This window comes from Coregonus clupeaformis, unplaced genomic scaffold (assembly GCF_020615455.1).
Source record: "Coregonus clupeaformis isolate EN_2021a unplaced genomic scaffold, ASM2061545v1 scaf0459, whole genome shotgun sequence".
Classification (NCBI taxonomy): domain Eukaryota; kingdom Metazoa; phylum Chordata; class Actinopteri; order Salmoniformes; family Salmonidae; genus Coregonus; species Coregonus clupeaformis.
Window position 1 is genome coordinate 150,980 of NW_025533914.1, and position 16,521 is coordinate 167,500.

Consider the following 16,521-nt stretch of genomic DNA (forward strand, 5'->3'; position numbering starts at 1 on the left):
CGGGTCGTTGTCATGCTGGAAGACCCAGCCACGACCCGTCTTCAATGCTCTTACTGAGGGAAGGAGGTTGTTGGCCAAGATCTCGTGATCTCGTGATACATGGCCCCATCCATCCTCCCCTCAATACGGTGCAGTCGTCCTGTCCCCTTTGCAGAAAAGCATCCCCAAAGAATGATGTTTCCACCTCCATGCTTCACGGTTGGGATGGTGTTCTTGGGGTTGTACTCATCCTTCTTCTTCCTCCAAACACCGCGAGTGGAGTTTAGACCAAAAAGCTCTATTTTTGTCTCATCAGACCACATGACCTTCTCCCATTCCTCCTCTGGATCATCCAGATGGTCATTGGCAAACTTCAGACGGGCCTGGACATGCGCTGGCTTGAGCAGGGGGACCTTGCGTGCGCTGCAGGATTTTAATCCATGACGGCGTAGTGTGTTACTAATGGTTTTCTTTGAGACTGTGGTCCCAGCTCTCTTCAGGTCATTGACCAGGTCCTGCTGTGTAGTTCTGGGCTGATCCCTCACCTTCCTCATGATCATTGATGCCCCACGAGGTGAGATCTTGCATGGAGCCCCAGACGAGGGCGATTGACCGTCATCTTGAACTTCTTCCATTTTCTAATAATTGCGCCAACAGTTGTTGCCTTCTCACCAAGCTGCTTGCCTATTGTCCTGTAGCCCATCCCAGACTTGTGCAGGTCTACAATTTTATCCCTGATGTCCTTACACAGCTCTCTGGTCTTGGCCATTGTGGAGAGGTTGGAGTCTGTTTGATTGTGTGGACAGGTGTCTTTTATACAGGTTAGGGTTAGGGTTAGCCCATGTGCGAGCAAGGAGGCCTACAAACCTGACTCAGTTACACCAGCTCTGTCAGGAGGAATGGGCCAAAATGTACCCAACTTATTGTGGGAAGCTTGTGGAAGGCTACCCGAAACGTTTGACCCAAGTTAAATAATTTAAAGACAATGCTACCAAATACTAATTGAGTGTATGTAAACTTCTGACCCACTGGGAATGTAATGAGAGAAATAAAAGCTTAAATAAATCATTCTCTCTACTATTATTCTGACATTTCACATTCTTAAAATAAAGTGGTGATCCTAACTGACCTAAGACAGGGAATTTCTACTAGGATTAAATGTCAGGAATTGTGAAAAACTGAGTTTAATGTATTTGGCTAAGGTGTATGTAAACTTCCTACTTCAAATGTATATACAGTGAGGGAAAAAAGTATTTGATCCCCTGCTGATTTTGTACATTTGCCCACTGACAAAGACATGATCAGTCTATAATTTTAATGGTAGGTTTATTTGAACAGTGAGAGACAGAATAACAACAAAAAAATCCAGAAAAACGCATGTCAAAAATGTTTTCAATTGATTTGCATTTTAATGAGGGAAATAAGTATTTGATCCCTCTGCAAAACATGACTTAGTACTTGGTGGCAAAACCCTTGTTGGCAATGACGTTTCTTGGTGATTCTTGGCTTGATGGTCAGACGTTTCTTGTAGTTGGCCACCAGGTTTGTACACATCTCAGGAGGGATTTTGTTCCACTCCTCTTTGCAGATCTTCTCCAAGTCATTAAGGTTTCGAGGCTGACGTTTGGCAACTCGAACCTTCAGCTCCCTCCACAGATTTTCTATGGGATTAAGGTCTGGAGACTGGCTAGGCCACTCCAGGACCTTAATGTGCTTCTTCTTGAGCCACTCCTTTGTTGTCTTGGCCGTGTGTTTTGGGTCATTGTCATGCTGGAATACCCATCCACGACCCATTTTCAATGCCCTGGCTGAGGGAAGGAGGTTCCCACCCAAGATTTGACTGTACATGGCCCCGTCCATCGTCCCTTTGATGCGGTGAAGTTGTCCTGTCCCCTTAGCAGAAAAACACCCCCAAAGCATAAGGTTTCCACCTCCATGTTTGACGGTGGGGATGGTGTTCTTGGGGTCATAGGCAGCATTCCTCCTCCTCCAAACACGGCGAGTTGAGTTGATGCCAAAGAGCTCCATTTTGGTCACATCTGACCACAACACTTTCACCCAGTTCTCCTCTGAATCATTCAGATGTTCATTGGCAAACTTCAGACGGGCCTGTATATGTGCTTTCTTGAGCAGGGGGACCTTGCGGACGCTGCAGGATTTCAGTCCTTCACGGCGTAGTGTGTTACCAATTGTTTTCTTGGTGACTATGGTCCCAGCTGCCTTGAGATCATTGACAAGATCCTCCCGTGTAGTTCTGGGCTGATTCCTCACCGTTCTCATGATCATTGCAACTCCACGAGGTGAGATATTGCATGGAGCCCCAGGCAGAGGGAGATTGACAGATCTTTTGTGTTTCTTCCATTTGCGAATAATCGCACTAACTGTTGTCACCTTACATTTTACATTTACATCACCTTCTCACCAAGCTGCTTGGCGATGGTCTTGTAGCCCATTCTAGCCTTGTCTAGGTCTACAATCTTGTCCCTGACATCCTTGGAGAGCTCTTTGGTCTTGGCCATGGTGGAGAGTTTGGAAACTGATTGATTGATTGCTTCTGTGGGCAGGTGTCTTTTATACAGGTAACAAGCTGAGATTAGGAGCACTTCCTTTAAGAGTGTGCTCCTAATCTCAGCTCGTTACCTGTATAAAAGACACCTGGGAGCCAGAAATCTTTCAAATACTTATTTCCCTCATTAAAATGCAAATCAATTCATAACATTTTTGATGGAAACAGGAAGAGAGGGTTAGAGGGATGGAAACAGGAAGAGAGGGTTAGAGGGATGGAAACAGGAAGAGAGGGTTAGAGGGATGGAAACAGGAAGAGAGGGTTAGAGGGATGGAAACAGGAAGAGAGGGTTAGAGGGATGGAAACAGGAAGAGAGGGATGGAAACAGGAAGAGAGGGATGGAAACAGGAAGAGAGGGTTAGAGGGATGGAAACAGGAAGAGAGGGTTAGAGGGATGGAAACAGGAAGAGAGGGTTAGAGGGATGGAAACAGGAAGAGAGGGTTAGAGGGATGGAAACAGGAAGAGAGGGTTAGAGGGATGGAAACAGGAAGAGAGGGTTAGAGGGATGGAAACAGGAAGAGAGGGTTAGAGGGATGGAAACAGGAAGAGAGGGTTAGAGGGATGGAAACAGGAAGAGAGGGATGGAAACAGGAAGAGAGGGATGGAAACAGGAAGAGAGGGTTAGAGGGATGGAAACAGGAAGAGAGGGTTAGAGGGATGGAAACAGGAAGAGAGGGTTAGAGGGATGGAAACAGGAAGAGAGGGTTAGAGGGGTGGAAACAGGAAGAGAGGGTTAGAGGGATGGAAACAGGAAGAGAGGGTTAGAGGGATGGAAACAGGAAGAGAGGGATGGAAACAGGAAGAGAGGGTTAGAGGGATGGAAACAGGAAGAGAGGGTTAGAGTGATGGAAACAGGAAGAGAGGGTTAGAGGGATGGAAACAGGAAGAGAGGGTTAGAGGGATGGAAACAGGAAGAGAGGGATGGAAACAGGAAGAGAGGGTTAGAGGGATGGAAACAGGAAGAGAGGGTTAGAGTGATGGAAACAGGAAGAGAGGGTTAGAGGGATGGAAACAGGAAGAGAGGGTTAGAGGGATGGAAACAGGAAGAGAGGGATGGAAACAGGAAGAGAGGGATGGAAACAGGAAGAGAGGGTTAGAGGGGGTTGGAAACAGGAAGAGAGGGTTAGAGGGATGGAAACAGGAAGAGAGGGTTAGAGGGATGGAAACAGGAAGAGAGGGATGGAAACAGGAAGAGAGGGATGGAAACAGGAAGAGAGGGTTAGAGGGATGGAAACAGGAAGAGAGGGTTAGAGGGGTGGAAACAGGAAGAGAGGGTTAGAGGGATGGAAACAGGAAGAGAGGGTTAGAGGGATGGAAACAGGAAGAGAGGGTTAGAGGGATGGAAACAGGAAGAGAGGGTTAGAGGGATGGAAACAGGAAGAGAGGGTTAGAGGGATGGAAACAGGAAGAGAGGGTTAGAGGGATGGAAACAGGAAGAGAGGGTTAGAGGGATGGAAACAGGAAGAGAGGGATGGAAACAGGAAGAGAGGGTTAGAGGGATGGAAACAGGAAGAGAGGGTTAGAGGGATGGAAACAGGAAGAGAGGGTTAGAGGGATGGAAACAGGAAGAGAGGGTTAGAGGGATGGAAACAGGAAGAGAGGGTTAGAGGGATGGAAACAGGAAGAGAGGGTTAGAGGGATGGAAACAGGAAGAGAGGGTTAGAGGGATGGAAACAGGAAGAGAGGGTTAGAGGGATGGAAACAGGAAGAGAGGGTTAGAGGGATGGAAACAGGAAGAGAGGGATGGAAACAGGAAGAGAGGGTTAGAGGGATGGAAACAGGAAGAGAGGGTTAGAGGGATGGAAACAGGAAGAGAGGGTTAGAGGGATGGAAACAGGAAGAGAGGGTTAGAGGGATGGAAACAGGAAGAGAGGGTTAGAGGGATGGAAACAGGAAGAGAGGGTTAGAGGGATGGAAACAGGAAGAGAGGGTTAGAGGGATGGAAACAGGAAGAGAGGGTTAGAGGGATGGAAACAGGAAGAGAGGGTTAGAGGGATGGAAACAGGAAGAGAGGGTTAGAGGGATGGAAACAGGAAGAGAGGGTTAGAGGGATGGAAACAGGAAGAGAGGGTTAGAGGGATGGAAACAGGAAGAGAGGGATGGAAACAGGAAGAGAGGGTTAGAGGGATGGAAACAGGAAGAGAGGGTTAGAGGGGTGGAAACAGGAAGAGAGGGTTAGAGGGATGGAAACAGGAAGAGAGGGTTAGAGGGATGGAAACAGGAAGAGAGGGTTAGAGGGATGGAAACAGGAAGAGAGGGATGGAAACAGGAAGAGAGGGTTAGAGGGATGGAAACAGGAAGAGAGGGTTAGAGGGATGGAAACAGGAAGAGAGGGTTAGAGGGATGGAAACAGGAAGAGAGGGTTAGAGGGATGGAAACAGGAAGAGAGGGTTAGAGGGATGGAAACAGGAAGAGAGGGTTAGAGGGATGGAAACAGGAAGAGAGGGTTAGAGGGATGGAAACAGGAAGAGAGGGTTAGAGGGATGGAAACAGGAAGAGAGGGATGGAAACAGGAAGAGAGGGTTAGAGGGATGGAAACAGGAAGAGAGGGTTAGAGGGATGGAAACAGGAAGAGAGGGTTAGAGGGATGGAAACAGGAAGAGAGGGGGATGGAAACAGGAAGAGAGGGTTAGAGGGATGGAAACAGGAAGAGAGGGTTAGAGGGATGGAAACAGGAAGAGAGGGTTAGAGGGATGGAAACAGGAAGAGAGGGTTAGAGGGGTGGAAACAGGAAGAGAGGGTTAGAGGGATGGAAACAGGAAGAGAGGGTTAGAGGGATGGAAACAGGAAGAGAGGGTTAGAGGGATGGAAACAGGAAGAGAGGGTTAGAGGGATGGAAACAGGAAGAGAGGGTTAGAGGGATGGAAACAGGAAGAGAGGGTTAGAGGGATGGAAACAGGAAGAGAGGGTTAGAGGGATGGAAACAGGAAGAGAGGAGAGGGATGGAAACAGGAAGAGAGGGTTAGAGGGATGGAAACAGGAAGAGAGGGTTAGAGGGATGGAAACAGGAAGAGAGGGTTAGAGGGATGGAAACAGGAAGAGAGTAGAGGGATGGAAACAGGAAGAGAGGGTTAGAGGGATGGAAACAGGAAGAGAGGGTTAGAGGGATGGAAACAGGAAGAGAGGGTTAGAGGGATGGAAACAGGAAGAGAGGGTTAGAGGGATGGAAACAGGAAGAGAGGGTTAGAGGGATGGAAACAGGAAGAGAGGGTTAGAGGGATGGAAACAGGAAGAGAGGGTTAGAGGGATGGAAACAGGAAGAGAGGGTTAGAGGGATGGAAACAGGAAGAGAGGGTTAGAGGGATGGAAACAGGAAGAGAGGGTTAGAGGGATGGAAACAGGAAGAGAGGGTTAGAGGGATGGAAACAGGAAGAGAGGGTTAGAGGGATGGAAACAGGAAGAGAGGGTTAGAGGGATGGAAACAGGAAGAGAGGGTTAGAGGAGGATGGAAACAGGAAGAGAGGGTTAGAGGGATGGAAACAGGAAGAGAGGGTTAGAGGGATGGAAACAGGAAGAGAGGGTTAGAGGGATGGAAACAGGAAGAGAGGGTTAGAGGGATGGAAACAGGAAGAGAGGGTTAGAGGGATGGAAACAGGAAGAGAGGGTTAGAGGGATGGAAACAGGAAGAGAGGGTTGGAAACAGGGAGAAGAGGGATGGAAACAGGAAGAGAGGGTTAGAGGGATGGAAACAGGAAGAGAGGGTTAGAGGGATGGAAACAGGAAGAGAGGGTTAGAGGGATGGAAACAGGAAGAGAGGGTTAGAGGGATGGAAACAGGAAGAGAGGGTTAGAGGGATGGAAACAGGAAGAGAGGGTTAGAGGGATGGAAACAGGAAGAGAGGGTTAGAGGGATGGAAACAGGAAGAGAGGGTTAGAGGGATGGAAACAGGAAGAGAGGGTTAGAGGGATGGAAACAGGAAGAGAGGGTTAGAGGGATGGAAACAGGAAGAGAGGGTTAGAGGGATGGAAACAGGAAGAGAGGGTTAGAGGGATGGAAACAGGAAGAGAGGGATGGAAACAGGAAGAGAGGGTTAGAGGGATGGAAACAGGAAGAGAGGGTTAGAGGGATGGAAACAGGAAGAGAGGGATGGAAACAGGAAGAGAGGGTTAGAGGGATGGAAACAGGAAGAGAGGGTTAGAGGGATGGAAACAGGAAGAGAGGGTTAGAGGGATGGAAACAGGAAGAGAGGGATGGAAACAGGAAGAGAGGGATGGAAACAGGAAGAGAGGGTTAGAGGGATGGAAACAGGAAGAGAGGGTTAGAGGGATGGAAACAGGAAGAGAGGGTTAGAGGGATGGAAACAGGAAGAGAGGGATGGAAACAGGAAGAGAGGGTTAGAGGGATGGAAACAGGAAGAGAGGGTTAGAGGGATGGAAACAGGAAGAGAGGGTTAGAGGGATGGAAACAGGAAGAGGGGTAGAGGGATGGAAACAGGAAGAGAGGGATGGAAACAGGAAGAGAGGGTTAGAGGGATGGAAACAGGAAGAGAGGGTTAGAGGGATGGAAACAGGAAGAGAGGGTTGAGAGGGATGGAAACAGGAAGAGAGGGTTAGAGGGATGGAAACAGGAAGAGAGGGTTAGAGGGATGGAAACAGGAAGAGAGGGTTAGAGGGGTGGAAACAGGAAGAGAGGGTTAGAGGGATGGAAACAGGAAGAGAGGGTTAGAGGGATGGAAACAGGAAGAGAGGGTTAGAGGGATGGAAACAGGAAGAGAGGGTTAGAGGGATGGAAACAGGAAGAGAGGGTTAGAGGGATGGAAACAGGAAGAGAGGGTTAGAGGGATGGAAACAGGAAGAGAGGGTTAGAGGGGATGGAAACAGGAAGAGAGGGTTAGAGGGATGGAAACAGGAAGAGAGGGTTAGAGGGATGGAAACAGGAAGAGAGGGTTAGAGGGATGGAAACAGGAAGAGAGGGTTAGAGGGATGGAAACAGGAAGAGAGGGTTAGAGGGATGGAAACAGGAAGAGAGGGTTAGAGGGATGGAAACAGGAAGAGAGGGTTAGAGGGATGGAAACAGGAAGAGAGGGTTAGAGGGATGGAAACAGGAAGAGAGGGTTAGAGGGATGGAAACAGGAAGAGAGGGTTAGAGGGGGTGGAAACAGGAAGAGAGGGTTAGAGGGATGGAAACAGGAAGAGAGGGTTAGAGGGGATGGAAACAGGAAGAGAGGGTTAGAGGGATGGAAACAGGAAGGAGAGGGATGGAAACAGGAAGAGAGGGTTAGAGGGATGGAAACAGGAAGAGAGGGTTAGAGGGATGGAAACAGGAAGAGAGGGTTAGAGGGATGGAAACAGGAAGAGAGGGTTAGAGGGATGGAAACAGGAAGAGAGGGATGGAAACAGGAAGAGAGGGTTAGAGGGATGGAAACAGGAAGAGAGGGTTAGAGGGATGGAAACAGGAAGAGAGGGTTAGAGGGATGGAAACAGGAAGAGAGGGTTAGAGGGATGGAAACAGGAAGAGAGGGTTAGAGGGATGGAAACAGGAAGAGAGGGTTAGAGGGATGGAAACAGGAAGAGAGGGTTAGAGGGATGGAAACAGGAAGAGAGGGTTAGAGGGATGGAAACAGGAAGAGAGGGTTAGAGGGATGGAAACAGGAAGAGAGGGTTAGAGGGATGGAAACAGGAAGAGAGGGTTAGAGGGATGGAAACAGGAAGAGAGGGTTAGAGGGATGGAAACAGGAAGAGAGGGTTAGAGGGATGGAAACAGGAAGAGAGGGTTAGAGGGATGGAAACAGGAAGAGAGGGTTAGAGGGATGGAAACAGGAAGAGAGGGTTAGAGGGATGGAAACAGGAAGAGAGGGTTAGAGGGATGGAAACAGGAAGAGAGGGTTAGAGGGATGGAAACAGGAAGGAGAGGGATGGAAACAGGAAGAGAGGGTTAGAGGGATGGAAACAGGAAGAGAGGGTTAGAGGGATGGAAACAGGAAGAGAGGGTTAGAGGGATGGAAACAGGAAGAGAGGGTTAGAGGGATGGAAACAGGAAGAGAGGGTTAGAGGGATGGAAACAGGAAGAGAGGGATGGAAACAGGAAGAGAGGGTTAGAGGGATGGAAACAGGAAGAGAGGGTTAGAGGGGTGGAAACAGGAAGAGAGAGGTTAGAGGGGTGGAAACAGAAGAGAGGGATGGAAACAGGAAGAGAGGGTTAGAGGGATGGAAACAGGAAGAGAGGGTTAGAGGGGATGGAAACAGGAAGAGAGGGTTAGAGGGATGGAAACAGGAAGAGAGGGTTAGAGGGGTGGAAACAGGAAGAGAGGGTTAGAGGGATGGAAACAGGAAGAGAGGGTTAGAGGGATGGAAACAGGAAGAGAGGGTTAGAGGGATGGAAACAGGAAGAGAGGGATGGAAACAGGAAGAGAGGGTTAGAGGGATGGAAACAGGAAGAGAGGGTTAGAGGGGTGGAAACAGGAAGAGAGGGATGGAAACAGGAAGAGAGGGTTAGAGGGATGGAAACAGGAAGAGAGGGTTAGAGGGATGGAAACAGGAAGAGAGGGTTAGAGGGATGGAAACAGGAAGAGAGGGATGGAAACAGGAAGAGAGGGATGGAAACAGGAAGAGAGGGTTAGAGGGATGGAAACAGGAAGAGAGGGTTAGAGGGATGGAAACAGGAAGAGAGGGTTAGAGGGATGGAAACAGGAAGAGAGGGATGGAAACAGGAAGAGAGGGTTAGAGGGATGGAAACAGGAAGAGAGGGTTAGAGGGATGGAAACAGGAAGAGAGGGTTAGAGGGATGGAAACAGGAAGAGAGGGATGGAAACAGGAAGAGAGGGATGGAAACAGGAAGAGAGGGTTAGAGGGATGGAAACAGGAAGAGAGGGTTAGAGGGGTGGAAACAGGAAGAGAGGGTTAGAGGGATGGAAACAGGAAGAGAGGGATGGAAACAGGAAGAGAGGGTTAGAGGGATGGAAACGGGAAGAGAGGGTTAGAGGGGTGGAAACAGGAAGAGAGGGTTAGAGGGATGGAAACAGGAAGAGAGGGTTAGAGGGGTGGAAACAGGAAGAGAGGGTTAGAGGGATGGAAACAGGAGGAGAGGGTTAGAGGGATGGAAACAGGAGGAGAGGGTTAGAGGGATGGAAACAGGAAGAGAGGGTTAGAGGGATGGAAACAGGAAGAGAGGGTTAGAGGGATGGAAACAGGAAGAGAGGGTTAGAGGGATGGAAACAGGAAGAGAGGGTTAGAGGGGTGGAAACAGGAAGAGAGGGTTAGAGGGATGGAAACAGGAAGAGAGGGTTAGAGGGATGGAAACAGGAAGAGAGGGTTAGAGGGATGGAAACAGGAGGAGAGGGTTAGAGGGATGGAAACAGGAAGAGAGGGTTAGAGGGATGGAAACAGGAAGAGAGGGTTAGAGGGATGGAAACAGGAAGAGAGGGTTAGAGGGATGGAAACAGGAAGAGAGGGATGGAAACAGGAAGAGAGGGTTAGAGGGGTGGAAACAGGAAGAGAGGGTTAGAGGGATGGAAACAGGAAGAGAGGGTTAGAGGGATGGAAACAGGAAGAGGGGGTTAGAGGGATGGAAACAGGAAGAGAGGGTTAGAGGGATGGAAACAGAAGGAGAGGGTTAGAGGGATGGAAACAGGAAGAGAGGGTTAGAGGGATGGAAACAGGAAGAGAGGGTTAGAGGGATGGAAACAGGAAGAGAGGGTTAGAGGGATGGAAACAGGAAGAGAGGGTTAGAGGGATGGAAACAGGAAGAGAGGGATGGAAACAGGAAGAGAGGGTTAGAGGGATGGAAACAGGAAGAGAGGGTTAGAGGGATGGAAACAGGAAGAGAGGGTTAGAGGGATGGAAACAGGAAGAGAGGGTTAGAGGGATGGAAACAGGAAGAGAGGGTTAGAGGGATGGAAACAGGAAGAGAGGGTTAGAGGGATGGAAACAGGAAGAGAGGGTTAGAGGGATGGAAACAGGAAGAGAGGGTTAGAGGGATGGAAACAGGAAGAGAGGGTTAGAGGGATGGAAACAGGAAGAGAGGGTTAGAGGGGTGGAAACAGGAAGAGAGGGTTAGAGGGATGGAAACAGGAAGAGAGGGTTAGAGGGATGGAAACAGGAAGAGAGGGTTAGAGGGATGGAAACAGGAAGAGAGGGTTAGAGGGATGGAAACAGGAAGAGAGGGTTAGAGGGATGGAAACAGGAAGAGAGGGATGGAAACAGGAAGAGAGGGTTAGAGGGATGGAAACAGGAAGAGAGGGTTAGAGGGATGGAAACAGGAAGAGAGGGTTAGAGGGATGGAAACAGGAAGAGAGGGTTAGAGGGGTGGAAACAGGAAGAGAGGGTTAGAGGGATGGAAACAGGAAGAGAGGGATGGAAACAGGAAGAGAGGGTTAGAGGGATGGAAACAGGAAGAGAGGGTTAGAGGGGTGGAAACAGGAAGAGAGGGTTAGAGGGGTGGAAACGGGAAGAGAGGGATGGAAACAGGAAGAGAGGGTTAGAGGGATGGAAACAGGAAGAGAGGGTTAGAGGGATGGAAACAGGAAGAGAGGGTTAGAGGGATGGAAACAGGAAGAGAGGGTTAGAGGGGTGGAAACAGGAAGAGAGGGTTAGAGGTTACTTTTCAACTATTCCACACAACAGTCAGTTAGGAAGACATGAAGAGAGAACAGAGCATTCACACACACACACACTGTTATTTTTACTCTCTCTGACTTTCACGCTAACTCTGACCTCTTCACACAGACATATACACTATGCTCTATCTCTCTCTCTCTCTCTCTCTCTCTGTCTCTCTCTCTCTCTCTCTCTCTCTCTCCCTTTTGTGTCTGGCATGTGTTTGTTTGTTCTATTGTGAGTGTTTGTGGGTGTGTGTGAGAGAGACTGAGTGAGGGACAGACAGACAGAGGGCATTTGATGTGTACACTATATATACAAAAGTATGTGGACACCCCTTCAAATTAGTGGATTCGGCTATTTCAGCCACACCCATTGCTGAAAGGTGTATAAAATCGAGCACACAGCCATGCAATCTCCATAGACAAACATTGGCAGTAGAATGGCCTGACTGAAGAGCTCAGTGACTTTCAACGTGGCACCGTCATAGGATGCCACCTTTCCAACAAGTCAGTTCATGAAATTTCTGCCCTGCTAGAGCTGCCCTGGTCAACTGTAAGTGCTGTTATTGTGAAGTGGAAACGTCTAGGAGCAACAACGGCTCAACTGCGAAGTGGTAGGCCACACAAGCTCACAGAACGGGACCACGCGTAGCGCATAAGATCGTCTGTCCTTGGTTGCAACATTCACTACCGAGTTCCAAACTGCCTCTGGAAGCAACGTCAGCACAATAACTGTTCATCGGGAGCTTCATTAAATGGGTTTCCATGGCCGAGCAGCCGCACACAAGCCTAAGATCACCATGCACAATGCCAAGCATCGGCCGGAGTGGTGTAAAGCTCTCCGCCATTGGACTCTGGAGCAGTGGAAACGTGTTCTCTGGAGTGATGATTCACGCTTCTCCACCTGGCAGTCCGACGGACTAATCTGTGTTTGGCGGATGCCAGGAGAACACTACCTACCCGAATGCATAGTGCCACTGTAAAGTTTGGTGGTGGAGGAGGAATAATGATCTGGGGCTGTTTTTCATGGTTCGGGCTAGGCCCCTTAGTTCCAGTGAAGGGAAATCTTAACACTACAGCATACAATGACATTCTAGATGATTCTGTGCTTCTGACTTTGTGACAACAGTTTGGGGAAGGCCCTTTCCTGTTTCAGCATGACAATGCCCCTGTGCATAAAGTGAGGTCCATACAGAAATGATTTGTCGAGATCGGTGTGGAAGAACTTGACTGGTCTGCACAGAGCCCTGACCTCAATTCTATTGAACACCTTTGGGATGAATTGGAATGCAGACTGCGAGCCAGGCATAATTGCCCAACATCAGTGCCCGACCTCACTAATGCTCTTGTGGCTGAATGAAAGCAAGTCCCCACAGCAATGTTCCAACATCTAGTGGAAAGCCTTCCCAGAAGAGTGGAGGCTGTTATAGCAGCAAAGGGGGGACCAACTCCATATTAATGCCCATGATTTTGAAATGAGATGTTCGATGAGCATGTGTCCACATACTTTTGATCATGTGGTGTATGTGTGCGTTTATGACCCTCTTTCTATTTCTGTATAGAACAGGTCACGTCAGGGTTAGGGTTAGGCACAACAGGTCACGTCAGGGTTAGGGTTAGGCACAACAGGTCACGTCAGGGTTAGGCACCAGATTGGGGCTTTTGCTTTCAGAGAATGGCGCCCTCATTCCTGTGTGTGTGTGTGTGTGTGTGTGTGTGTGTGTGTGTGTGTGTGTGTGTGTGTGTGTGTGTTTGGGTGTGCTTGTATGTGTTCAAACTAAACTACCACTCAAAGAACCACACACACACTCACGCTCGGCAGGGGAGGACAGTGGTGACGTTATGGTTGGTTTCATACTTCCTGTTCGGTAGAGTTCATTTCCTGTTTCACCTCTCATTCTTCTAACTGACTCTGTCTCTGTCCAGGCTCCTGTCTGTCTGTCTCTCTGTCTGTACCCACCTCCTCCATCTCCCCCTCTCTCTGTCAGTCTATTTGTGTTCTATCCCTCTATGTATGTGTTATCCCTCTATCTCTCTGTCCTCTCTCTGTTCTACCTCTGTTCTCTCTCTGTTCTATCTCTCTGTTCTATCTCCCTATCTCTCTGTTCTATCTCTGTTCAATCTCCCTATCTCTCTGTTATACCTCTGTTCTCTCTGTTCTCTCTCTGTTCTCTCTCCCTATCTCTCTGTTCAATCTCCCTATCTCTCTGTTTTCTCTGTTCTATCTCTCTGTTCTATCTCCCTATCTCTCTGTTTTCTCTGTTCTATCTCTGTTCTATCTATCTGTTCTAATTCTCTGTTCTCTCTCTGTTCTATCTCCCTATCTCTCTGTTCAATCTCCCTATATCTTTGTTATACCTCTGTTCTATCTCTCTGTTCTATCTCTCTGTTCTATCTCCCTATCTCTCTGTTTTCTCTGTTCTATCTCTCTGTTCTATCTCCCTATCTCTCTGTTTTCTCTGTTCTATCTCCCTATCTCTCTGTTTTCTCTGTTCTATCTCCCTGTTCTATCTCCCTATCTCTCTGTTCTATCTCCCTATCTCTCTGTTTTCTCTGTTCTATCTCCCTATCTCTCTGTTTTCTCTGTTCTATCTCTCTGTTCTATCTCTCTGTTTTCTCTGTTCTATCTCCCTGTTCTATCCCCCTATCTCTCTGTTTTCTCTGTTCTATCTATATGTTCTGTCTCCATATCTCTCTGTTCTATCTCTGTTCAATCTCCCTATCTCTCTGTTATACCTCTGTTCTCTCTGTTCTCTCTCTGTTCTCTCTCCCTATCTCTCTGTTCAATCTCCCTATCTCTCTGTTTTCTCTGTTCTATCTCTCTGTTCTATCTCCCTATCTCTCTGTTTTCTCTGTTCTATCTCCCTATCTCTCTGTTTTCTCTGTTCTATCTCACTATCTCTCTGTTCTATCTCCCTATCTCTCTGTTTTCTCTGTTCTATCTCCCTATCTCTCTGTTTTCTCTGTTCTATCTCTCTGTTTTCTCTGTTCTATCTCCCTGTTCTATCCCCCTATCTCTCTGTTTTCTCTGTTCTATCTATATGTTCTATCTATATGTTCTGTCTCCATATCTCTCTGTTCTATCTCCCTATCTCTCTGTTTTCTCTGTTCTATCTCACTGTTCTATCTCCCTATCTCTCTGTTCTATCTCCCTATCTCTCTGTTTTCTCTGTTCTATCTCCCTATCTCTCTGTTTTCTCTGTTCTATCTCTCTGTTCTATCTCTCTGTTTTCTCTGTTCTATCTCCCTGTTCTATCTCCCTATCTCTCTGTTTTCTTTGTTCTATCTCTCTGTTCTATCTCTCTGTTCTATCTGTTCTATCTCTGTTCTATCTCTCTGTTCTATCTCCCTATCTCTCTGTTCTATCTCCCTATCTCTCTGTTTTCTCTGTTCTATCTCTCTGTTCTATCTCCCTATCCCTCTGTTTTCTCTGTTCTATCTCTCTGTTCTATCTCCCTATCTCTCTGTTCTGTCTCTGTCCTATCTCTCTGTTCTATCTCCCTATCTCTCTGTTCTGTCTCTGTCCTATCTCTCTGTTCTATCTCTCTGTTCTATCTCCCTATCTCTCTGTTCTGTCTCTGTCCAATCTCTCTGTTCTATCTCTCTGTTCTATCTCTCTGTTCTATCTCCCTATCTCTCTGTTCTGTCTCTGTCCTATCTCTCTGCCCTCTTTCTGTCGGTCTGCTATCCTCCTCTTTTATCTTTCTGTTTACCCCCTTCCCCCTCTTTCCACTCTATCTGTCTTTCACTGCTCCTTCATCTCCCCCTCTTTATCTCTTTTTCACCCCAGGTTACAGGCTCCTCTCTCACTGCTCTGTTATTGAATGTTGATAGACTGTTGGAATTTAGAATGTGTCTTGTAATAACAGCAGAGTTCCATCTGTCTGTGCTTCTGCGGGAGGAAGGTTTGTCTCTGTCTGTGCTTCTGCGGGAGGAAGGTTTGTCTCTGTCTGTCTGCAGGAGGAAGGTTTGTCTCTGTCTGTCTGCAGGAGGAAGGTTTGTCTCTGTCTCTGTCTGCAGGAGGAAGGTTTGTCAATTCAATTCAATTTAAGGGCTTTATTGGCATGGGAAACATATGTTAACATTGCCAAAGCAAGTGAAGTAGATAATAAACAAAAGTGAAATAAACAATAAAATGAACAGTAAACATTACACTCAGAAGTTCCAAAAGAATAAAGGCATGAGGGAAATATGTGTCTCTAATATGGTCATACATTTGGCAGGAGGTTAGGAAGTGCAGCTTAGTTTCCACCTCTGTCACGGATACAGCCGAGGCTGCCCCTCCTCCTTGCTCGGGCAGGCTTCGGCGGTCGTCGTCACCGGAGTACTAGCTGCCACCGATCTATGTTTCTGTGTCTCACTAGTTCTGTCTTTATTATTCCCACCTGTTACTCATTAGGCTTATTAGTTTCCCTGTATCACCTCTGTTTTCCCTCCTGGGTGTGAGCGTGATTGTTCGTTGTTACGTCGTCTGTTGAGCTGTTGTTTTGCTCTTCCCTGCGTGGAGGGTTTGATATGGTTTATTTTGTGTTTAGTAAAGCCATACTTTTCTCAGTGCTGTGTCCTGCGCCTGATTCCGTTTCACCACTTCACCCAGACGCTGACAACCTCATTTTGTGGACAGTGTGCACATAGCCTGTCTTCTCTTGAGAGCCAGGTCTGCCTACGGCGGCCTTTCTCAATAGCAAGGCTATGCTAACTGAGTCTGTACATAGTCAAAGCTTTCCTTAATTTTGGGTCAGTCACAGTGGTCAGGTATTCTGCCAATGTGTACTCTCTGTTTAGGGCCAGATAGCATTCTAGTTTGCACAGTTTTTTTGTTGATTTGTTTTCTCATAATTTGTTTGGGTCTAATTGTGTTGCTGTCCTGGGGCTCTGTGGGGTCTGTTTGTGTTTGTGAACAGAGCCCCAGGACCAGCTTGCTTAGGGGACTCTTCTCCAGGTTCATCTCTCTGTAGGTGATGGCTTTGTTATGGAAGGTTTGGGAATCGCTTCCTTTTAGGTGGTTGTAGAATTTAACGACTCTTTCCTGGATTTTGATAATTAGCTGGTGCCAGTAGCAGGAATCGTCCTAATTCTGCTCTGCATGCATTATTAGGTGTTTTACGTTGTACACAGAGGATGTTTTTGCAGAATTCTGCATGCAGTCTCAATTTGGTGTTTGTCCCATTTAGTGAATTCTTGGTTGGTGAGCGGACCCCAGACCTCACAACCATAAAGGGCAATGGGTTCTATAACTGATTCAAGTATTTTTAGCCAGATCCTAATTGGTATGTCAAATTCTATGTTCCTTTTGATGGCATAGAAGGCCCTTCTTGCCTTGTCTCTCAGATCGTTCACAGCTTTGTGGAAGTTACCTGTGGCACTGATGTTTAGGCAGAGGTATGTATAGTTATTTGTGTGCTCTAGGGCAACGGTGTCTAGATGGAATTTGTATTT

At 47.6% G+C, this 16,521-nt stretch overlaps 1 protein-coding gene across 4 annotated transcripts in view; it reads left to right on the plus strand.

The window, feature by feature from the left end:
* Positions 1–16,521, plus strand: part of LOC121559682 (ephrin type-B receptor 4b-like) — a 114,985-nt gene that overhangs the window by 31,458 nt on the left and 67,006 nt on the right. The gene's annotated exons all lie outside the window — the stretch shown is intronic.